General features: G+C 47.2%; 1 long non-coding RNA gene across 1 annotated transcript in view; it reads right to left on the minus strand.

Annotated features, from left to right (window-relative positions):
- Positions 1 to 6,785: 6,785 nt before the first annotated feature.
- The window catches only part of LOC142591226 (uncharacterized), a 74,366-nt gene continuing 72,835 nt past the window's right edge, over positions 6,786 to 8,316 (minus strand). Inside the window, exon 3 of the long non-coding RNA XR_012830398.1 lies at positions 6,786 to 6,931. This is a non-coding gene — a long non-coding RNA (uncharacterized LOC142591226). The remainder of the gene's footprint in view (positions 6,932 to 8,316) is intronic.

The raw sequence follows: 8,316 nt of genomic DNA on the forward strand, positions 1-8,316 counted from the left end.
GTGGCAAGCACACTATCAAAGCGCAACACCATGGCCTACGCCGATGTGGAAGCTATTCATATTGGACAAGCCAGCTACGAAGTTAGTGCATATATCACAGCCCCCGAAAACACATGCAAGAGAGTTATTCCTGACATTGATCCCACCATCGATCGAAAGGAGCTCAAACACCTCATCGTTCAATCCAAGAATCCAAGCGCCCTCGAGGTGAGACGAATCAAGAACACAAGCACGGTAGTCATTCTGTTTGACGGACTCAAATTCCCGGACTACGTAAAAATGCGGTCCCAGTTTGGTCAAATGCTCTCTCTATCGCAGACAAACTGACGTTTGCTATGCATGTGGAAAGCTTGGCCACAGAGCTGACATTTGCCCTGCCCCTGAAAATGCAATCTGCCGCGGCTGTGGTGCGAGCAACCCGGACGATAAACACGAATGTACACCGAAGTGCACCCTCTGCGGTGGCCCTCATCCCACGGCTGACAGAACCTGCAAGCAAAGGTTCCAAATTCCGTTTGTAGTTAGACAGCGGAGAAGAGAACGGCGCAACCGTGAACAATCCAGACAACCAACTGGGTCGCCCACCCCTCTCAAGCGGGCCCTCAGCAGCTCGCACAGATCCAGGAGCCAATCTCGAGACCCCGGCGGCGAGGATGGCGGCTACCAGGACCGTGCCCCATTCTAGGGGTCGCTCGACGGAACGTTCGTCTTCCAGGGGCCGCAAGGCCCTCAGGACCCGCTCCCGCTCCAGGGGCCACTCTCGTTCCAGGGGACCTGCAGTTCAGATCCAGGAGCCTGCTGATCGTGGTACCACATGGGCTGACCGGGTCAAAGAATCACCGAAAAAGGTAACGGGGAGTCAATCGCCAGAGCACAACAGGATTGCACAATTGGAAAGAGAAAACGCTTCGTTAAAATACGCCATGGAGCAGCTCGCAACAGAAATTGCAGAACTGAAGAAAGCCAGCAAGCGAGAGACAGTTCAACCCACTCAGGCCCCTGCAGTAGAAACGCCCATGGAGATCCCCGTAGCGGAACCACTCACAGCAGAAATAGCAGAACTCAAAAAACCCAGCACGCGAGAGGCAGTTCAACCCACTCAGGCCCCTGCAGTAGAAACGCCCATGGAGATCCCCGTAGCGGAACCGACTGCCAATGGTCTACCCAAAAAGAGGGCGCTGGCAGTTCATGCCTCAGACAAGAGCGCCAGTGTTCGTAAATTGGAAAAACGATAGATAAAATTGATGAATCCCTCGAAAAAGTTCAAATTGTTATTGAAAAACTCGCGGAGGCGGTCAGATCACTAGGAATCAGATGCGACAATCTGGAGTGCCAAGTTTCTACAATAGCTACAACTACATCGTTGGACAAAGAAAATAACACCGACACTGAAAGGTCGGCAGCGGCTGCGCTCCGCAGCATATAACACAAGCTAACTGCTACGTCCCACCATGGCGGCACATCACAGGGTAATTAATATCTGGCCATGGAACTGTAGGGGATTCCATCGTAAAAGGAATGTCCTCCAACAGTTCATTCGTACCCACCAGGAAAAGCCACATGTAATCCTATTTCAAGAAGCGCTCACGGATACGGTCAGTCTACCAGGCTATAAATCGCATACCCATATGGTGATGGGAAGAGGGGAATCAGCACATTAGCCACCAACAAATGTGCGTTCATAGCCCACGATCTGAATCTCGAATCCAATAAGGTTGAAAACTCGCTCGTTGAAATCATCCCCAGCGGACAGTTCAAGACAAGTATATTTATACTTAACATATACAGTAGACCCAAAGACCTCAGGCAAAGATTCGCGGCAATTATCAACAAGGCTACAAGTAAGGCCAAGACATTCCCACTACTGGTGGCCGGAGACTTTAACGCTCCGCATCAAGCATGGGGGTACCAACAAGCTAACCGCAAGGGCGTTGACCTATGGCAAACTACAATCAATAATAACCTGACGCTTATAACAGATAAGGCTTTTCCGACCAGGATCGGCAACTCCTGCTCTAGGGATACTACACCTGACCTCTTTTTAATACGGAATGTGGAATCGGCATCTTGGTCCCACCTCCAAGTGGACCTTGGCAGTTATCACAACATCCTGGCCACCTCCGTCAACGTGAGAAGCGGGGACCTCAAAGACTTCACTATTACAGATTGGGATTACTTTCGCAAGATTAGGGAAGAGCGAGCACAAACACATGACTCAGCACTTAGCCTAGAGCAGTGGGCTGAACAGTTCAAGGAAGATATCAGCGCGGCGACAAAGAAAATCCAGACTGAAGTGGAGGTAGACAGGATGGATAGCCGCCTCGCTCATCTTCTAGAAGCTAAAACGTCACTGTTGAACAGATGGAAAAGGCAGAATCTCAACCGAAGGCTCCGAAAAAAGATCGCGGAGCTCAACAAAACTATAGAAGATCACTGCCAAACCTTGAGCAGACAGCAGTGGGATGAGGTCTGCAATTCCGTGGATGGCCAGATGAGAGTTGGAGCTAAATGGAACCTCCTCAAGCATCTGCTCGATGATGCCAACACCAAGTCAAACCAAAGACAAGTGATAGCGAAGGTTCTACACCAGGCATCACAACCAGAGACATTGCAGACCGTACACGACAGACTCGCTCGCAAATATCTGCCACTGGGCAACTCGAGTGACGAAGGCTATCCGCCCTACAAAGTTTCAACTTGCCCCTAGCTAGATAACCCCTTCAAGGCATGCGAAGTAAGGGAAGCTCTCCAGAATCTAAATGGCAGGTCGGCCCCTGGTCCTGATGGCATCCCCAACCGGGCCCTCGGAAACCTGGACGACTGCTCTATAGAATGGTTGACAGAGGAGATTAATGGAATATGGGAACGAGGGCTTGTTCCGGAGTCCTGGAAAATGGCCTCGGTCATCCTCATTCCGAAGCCTGGAAGGCCCCCGAGTCTCTCAAACCTCAGACCCATTTCCCTCACGTCCTGCGTGGGGAAAGTAGCGCAACATGTTATACACAATCGAATTTCCAAGCACATCGAGAAACAAGGGCTGTTTCCGTACAACATGATTGGCTTTCGTCCGGCCCTGTCAACGCAAGACGTGATGAAGCTTATTAAGTGTCAAATCAGTGACAACACCACAAGAGATGTAAGAGGCATCTTAGGCTTAGACCTGGAGGAGGCCTTTGACAATGTATCCCATGCTCACATTCTCAACTCCATCTCGGAGCTCAATTTGGGAGACGCCTTTAACAGATACATAAGCTTGTTCCTACGGGATCGCAAGGCCACGCTCAAAATCAGTGACCTCAAGTCCGACAATTTCATCTTGGGCCCCAGAGGCACGCCACAAGAAGCGGTAGTCTCACCACTGCTTTTTAACATCGCCATGAAGAAACTATCGCAAAGGCTCTCCAACATAGAAGGGATCAATCATACGCTCTACGCTGATATCACAATTTGGTGCATCGGAGGAAGCGAAGGAGCTGCTGAATTAGGCTTACAGGAGGCTGTAGATCAAACGGAGATGTATTTGGAAAATACGGGGCTTAGATGCTCCCCGAGCAAGTCTGAGCTTCTCCTCTACAGGCAAGTCAGGAGAGGTCCCAAACCTAGAGGCTGGAAACCGTTGTCAGAAACAAAAATCAAACTCCACACTAAAAGCGGCTGTACCATCCCCAGAGTAGACACCATTCGGGTGCTTGGCATGTTCATCGAATCCAATGGCAGTAACAATACGACGCTCAACAAGCTCACCGCCAAGACTGAGAACATGTTCAGATTTATCAACAGAGTCTCGAATAGGCGTGGAGGCTTAAAGGAAGACAACCTCCTCAGGTTGTTCCACGCCTTCCTCATGAGTCATGTAGTTTATGCGGCAGCCATGCACAACTGGTATAACTCCGAGAAGAAACGATTAAACACGCTCATCAGAAAAAGTATAAAAAAGTACTAGGCATTCCGTTACGGGTGAGTACGGATCTCCTTATGCAACTAGGACTGCACAACACATTGGACGAGATAATCGAGGCCCAGGAGTCAGCCCAATTGGCCCGTCTATCCTGTACCCCGGCTGGAAAGAAGATCCTGGCGGTTCTTGGGATCAACCCTATCCTCATGGAAGAGCGTAAATATGAAATTTCAGAAGATCAAAAGAACAACATACGAGTTGCGCCGCTTTCCCGTAACGTTAATCCTCAACACAACGTAGACAGACGCGGGGCAAGAGCTCTCGCCCTCCTCAAGCGTACCAAGGACGATCCCTACTCGGCATGTTTTGTCGACGCCGCGCAATATGGACAGTCGTCTAGCTTCGCCATTGCCCTCGTTGACCACAACGGGCACATAGTGAATGCGGCTTCCCTGAAGTGCTCAACACCAACCAGAGCAGAGCAGGTCGCAGTTGCTATAGCACTCCTAGACAACAGCAGATCACAAATCTTCACTGATTCGAGATCGGCGGTAAGGGCTTTCGCTTCAGGATCCATTGCTGAGGAGGCTCACAAGATTCTCAAGAACAAGATCATCTCTCCGCACACCATCACGTAGTTTCCGGCTCACCTCGAACCTCAGCTTGACTCGTTTCCCAATCTCAGTGACGTCGCTCACTCCCAAGCGCACGCACTAACCCACCGCGTGGGAGCAGGATCGAGCTCAGACTCCGGGGTTCTCGAGTTTCGGGACACTCTCACTACTTTCAGCGAAATTACTACGCACTATCACCTGGGTAGGAGGACTTATCCTCCCCCTCACAGCAAACTGGCTAGACCTCTGGCGTCCACTTAACGCATGCTTCAGACTAAGTGCTATCCAAACCTGGCCCTTTTCCACACGATCACTCCAGAGGCTTTTAGCTCTACTTGCCCCGACTGTGGGGCTGTTAGCAATCTCGCACACATGCTCTGGCGACGCCCCTCGTTACAGGGACCCAATCGCATCACAGAAGAAGAATGGAGCTCTGCCATCCAGAGCTCAGAACTTCCACGTCAAACCTGGGCTGTCCAGAGAGCCCACAATGCGGCGGTTAGGCTCGGCCTACCCGTCCCCACGTGGGAGCGGCCCGCAGCTCTGCTCTAGGGCAAAGCTTCTCAGGACCTTGTAATTAAAGTTCTTTGTCTGTCTGTCTGCACCTGAGAGTCTACTGATATTCAAAATGTGGCCTTTGGTTACTAACCTACTCTAAACGCTTATCCAATGGATGAGACGCGTTACTTTTTGCACAGAAAGAAGGAATTTTGCATGAAATTCAGGAGCTGAATTGTTGCACACGCGGATTCGTTGACGGACAAAAAATTCACGGAATAATAGCCATAAACAACTTCGCTGTACAAAAGTTTTTTGTGTGCATTCCCAACAAATAAAAACATCATTTAGTATATCAGTACACAATAGTACAATCCGCACTCACCGAAGCAGTCTATTTTAATTATTGAAGTGTAAAAATCAACAGTCTCTTTAACTGGTGACAACACATAGATAATGGGTATGCGTCTGCTCTGCAAAAACTCGGCCTTCAAAGGCACAGGTTGAAACAGTCACCTCTATCCGTGAACGTTTTTGCGTTCAACGCACTGGTAAAGTCGCGATTAGAATAAGTTGCATCGTTTTTGACCCTTCCTCGGTGAAAAGTGAAAGACCTGGAGCAGATAAACAACTTGCGGTCGGCTTCATATTTCATTTTTATGGACGTTATGACCCCAAATCTCATTTAATGACTGAAAATAATGCTTCCACCCTCGAATCCCGACCAAACATAGAATGCGTAAAGTTGCTTTTCCGCCCATAGAAACACAAATTACATTTTGATCATTCATCCTTTCTCCGGAACCTATCATACAGGTCTACTAGTAATAACCACTTCAACAAGAAAACCCTTACTCTTCTGCGAGCAAATTGCTTTAGGATTTGATTTTATTCATTAACAATTATATAATGGAACACCCTGACAGCCGATGTATTCGTTTCCAACAATGTACCATATGCGATGTAATAAAGTTGCGTGCTTGAAAGGGCTTTAAAGCGTTTTAGCCTCGGCGGAAAAGGGATCATTTGTGTCTATACTCGCTGCGTTATGCTTGATAAGACTGGAAAGCTTGTAAGGAAAGCTTTCCTTCACTGTTCGTTCTTACACGGAAACTTGCAATTGATTTTATATTACCTTACGTAGTCTCTTGCATTGTATATAGTTCTTTTCAGTGTCACAACCCTCGTTTTTTACCCTTCAAATGTTTCTATATTTATTACCACTGTATAAACAAATTTACTCCTGCCTGTGCCACATGCTGGCCAGCACTATTATCTAAATAAAACAGAAATGGTGATGCGCATGGTATTATGAAAAAGACACCGAGAGACACTCTCCAATACAGTAATAACTGGATTTGCGCGAGTAGGTTCATCTTGATTAAACCTCAACCTCTGGGCATGTTGTGTTTGTTTTCGGTTCCTGTGCTCTTCTTCTTCGCGATGCTTCAGGTTTGACTCTCCAATACATTTAGACTCTGCCCTCGAAACTACATTATACATGTCATTATACCACCTCGTTGCAACACATTTTTCACGAAGAACGCCTAAACGGAAAAAAGTATTTTTCTGCCTTGACGTCACGGAAATGCGGTCGCCCATAATTGCACGGCGCAGTCTCGCCGATTTAACTTGAGATGAGCCTGATGTAAGTATTTCCCACTGCATTTAGAAATTACCACAGATGATAGTAACTGTTTTACTAAAAGAACGTGCACACCTGCTGAGAAATCGCTACTATACAAAAATATCTTTATTCACATAGTGTTCGAAAAGTTGCACTTTATGTGGTAATTTACAGAAGTGTACTTGTACAATGATCCTGTAATACTGCTGCACTTTCGGAAGAATGCTTCTTCACATTTCGTATGATTTGTTCCCAAGCTGTTGAAGTCTAGCCAGTAGAAGCACATGGAATCTCCTGTAATAAAATTGATGTTTGTTACACTAACAAAATGAAGTTTTAGACAGGAAAATTAACAGCCTTACCAGTGGTTTTAATAAAAACGCTTTATTTCGCATATCCCCTTTTTTCTATATCCAGGGAAAACACGGGGAATGCGGGAGATGGAAATTCAAGACGATGAGCAAAGCGACAACAAGGTGAAAGAAGGAGCCAACGTTTGAACAAGTGGACTTGTCTTCTCCAAGGCGACGTATGCTTTGCTCGCCGCGGTATATGTAGGTGGGGTTCTTCGAAAGGGGAGAGGGTGTAAGGCGGTTGGGTGCGGCAACAAGGGAAAGTGTCTTAGCGTGTCGAATTGAGAATAAAGGAATGCTGTGCACAAGCCCAAAGCCAGGGCCACCCCCCGCACCGTCTGTCAACTAAGTGTCAATTACTTGACACGTTATTGACACGGGGTTGACAGATGGAGGGGGGGGGGTCTGGCCTTGGCCTTGTGCACAGCATTCCTTTATTCTCCATTCGACACGCTGACACACCTTCCCTAGTTGTCACACCCACCCGCCTTACACCCTCTCCCCTTTAGAAGAACCCCACTTATATATACTGTGGCAAGCAAAGCATAAGTCGCCTTGCAGAAGACAAGTCCACTTGTCGAAACGTTGGCTCCTACTTACCCCTACCTCTCGTTTTGCTCATCTTTTTGCAATATGCATCTTGAGATGACTCGGCTTATAAAAGAGAGAGACGGAAGAATGTATTAGTAGCAGAGCTGGTGTGGTTTTGCGTGCCTACATTAATACGCTTCTCTCAAATGCACTTTCGTATGGTGGTTAATTTGAAACCTCCAAATAGGTAAACTTGGTACCTAAATAGCCCTAAACGTATCAGCAGTTATGAATACTGAAATATTTTTACTATTATCGTATTGGTTAGATTCTATGCCTGTCTGTTTTATCATGAGGATTTAAGGAAACATATATCTTGTATGCGTTGCGTACATCCGCTCTAGGTAAAAAAAAAATTGAAAACGGAGAAGAGAAACTAAAGCGCGAACAGACGAGAACGAGCGATAACACGCAAAGCATGGTTTTGGAACAGGTTTTTGCTCTGTTCGTTTGTGCTATTATTGATTGGCGATTATATATGCCAACCAGCGCACCTTGCGCTACAGCGGCAGTGAACCACGTCTAAGCATACATCAGACGAAACGGAACAATAGCAAAAAAACAACACAAAAACAAATATTGCGCCACAACAACTAACAAAAGGCATGTCACAGTGAGCAGGTCTCAACACATGAAAGAATCACTTATGCCGAAGCTTATGTAGTGCCGCTATAATCGACCAGCCTCTGCACGTTGCTCAAAGCAACTTGGCATCTTCTTGCATAGGCCAATTGA

The sequence above is a fragment of the Dermacentor variabilis genome, chromosome 8 (genome assembly GCF_050947875.1).
Source record: "Dermacentor variabilis isolate Ectoservices chromosome 8, ASM5094787v1, whole genome shotgun sequence".
NCBI classification, from domain to species: domain Eukaryota; kingdom Metazoa; phylum Arthropoda; class Arachnida; order Ixodida; family Ixodidae; genus Dermacentor; species Dermacentor variabilis.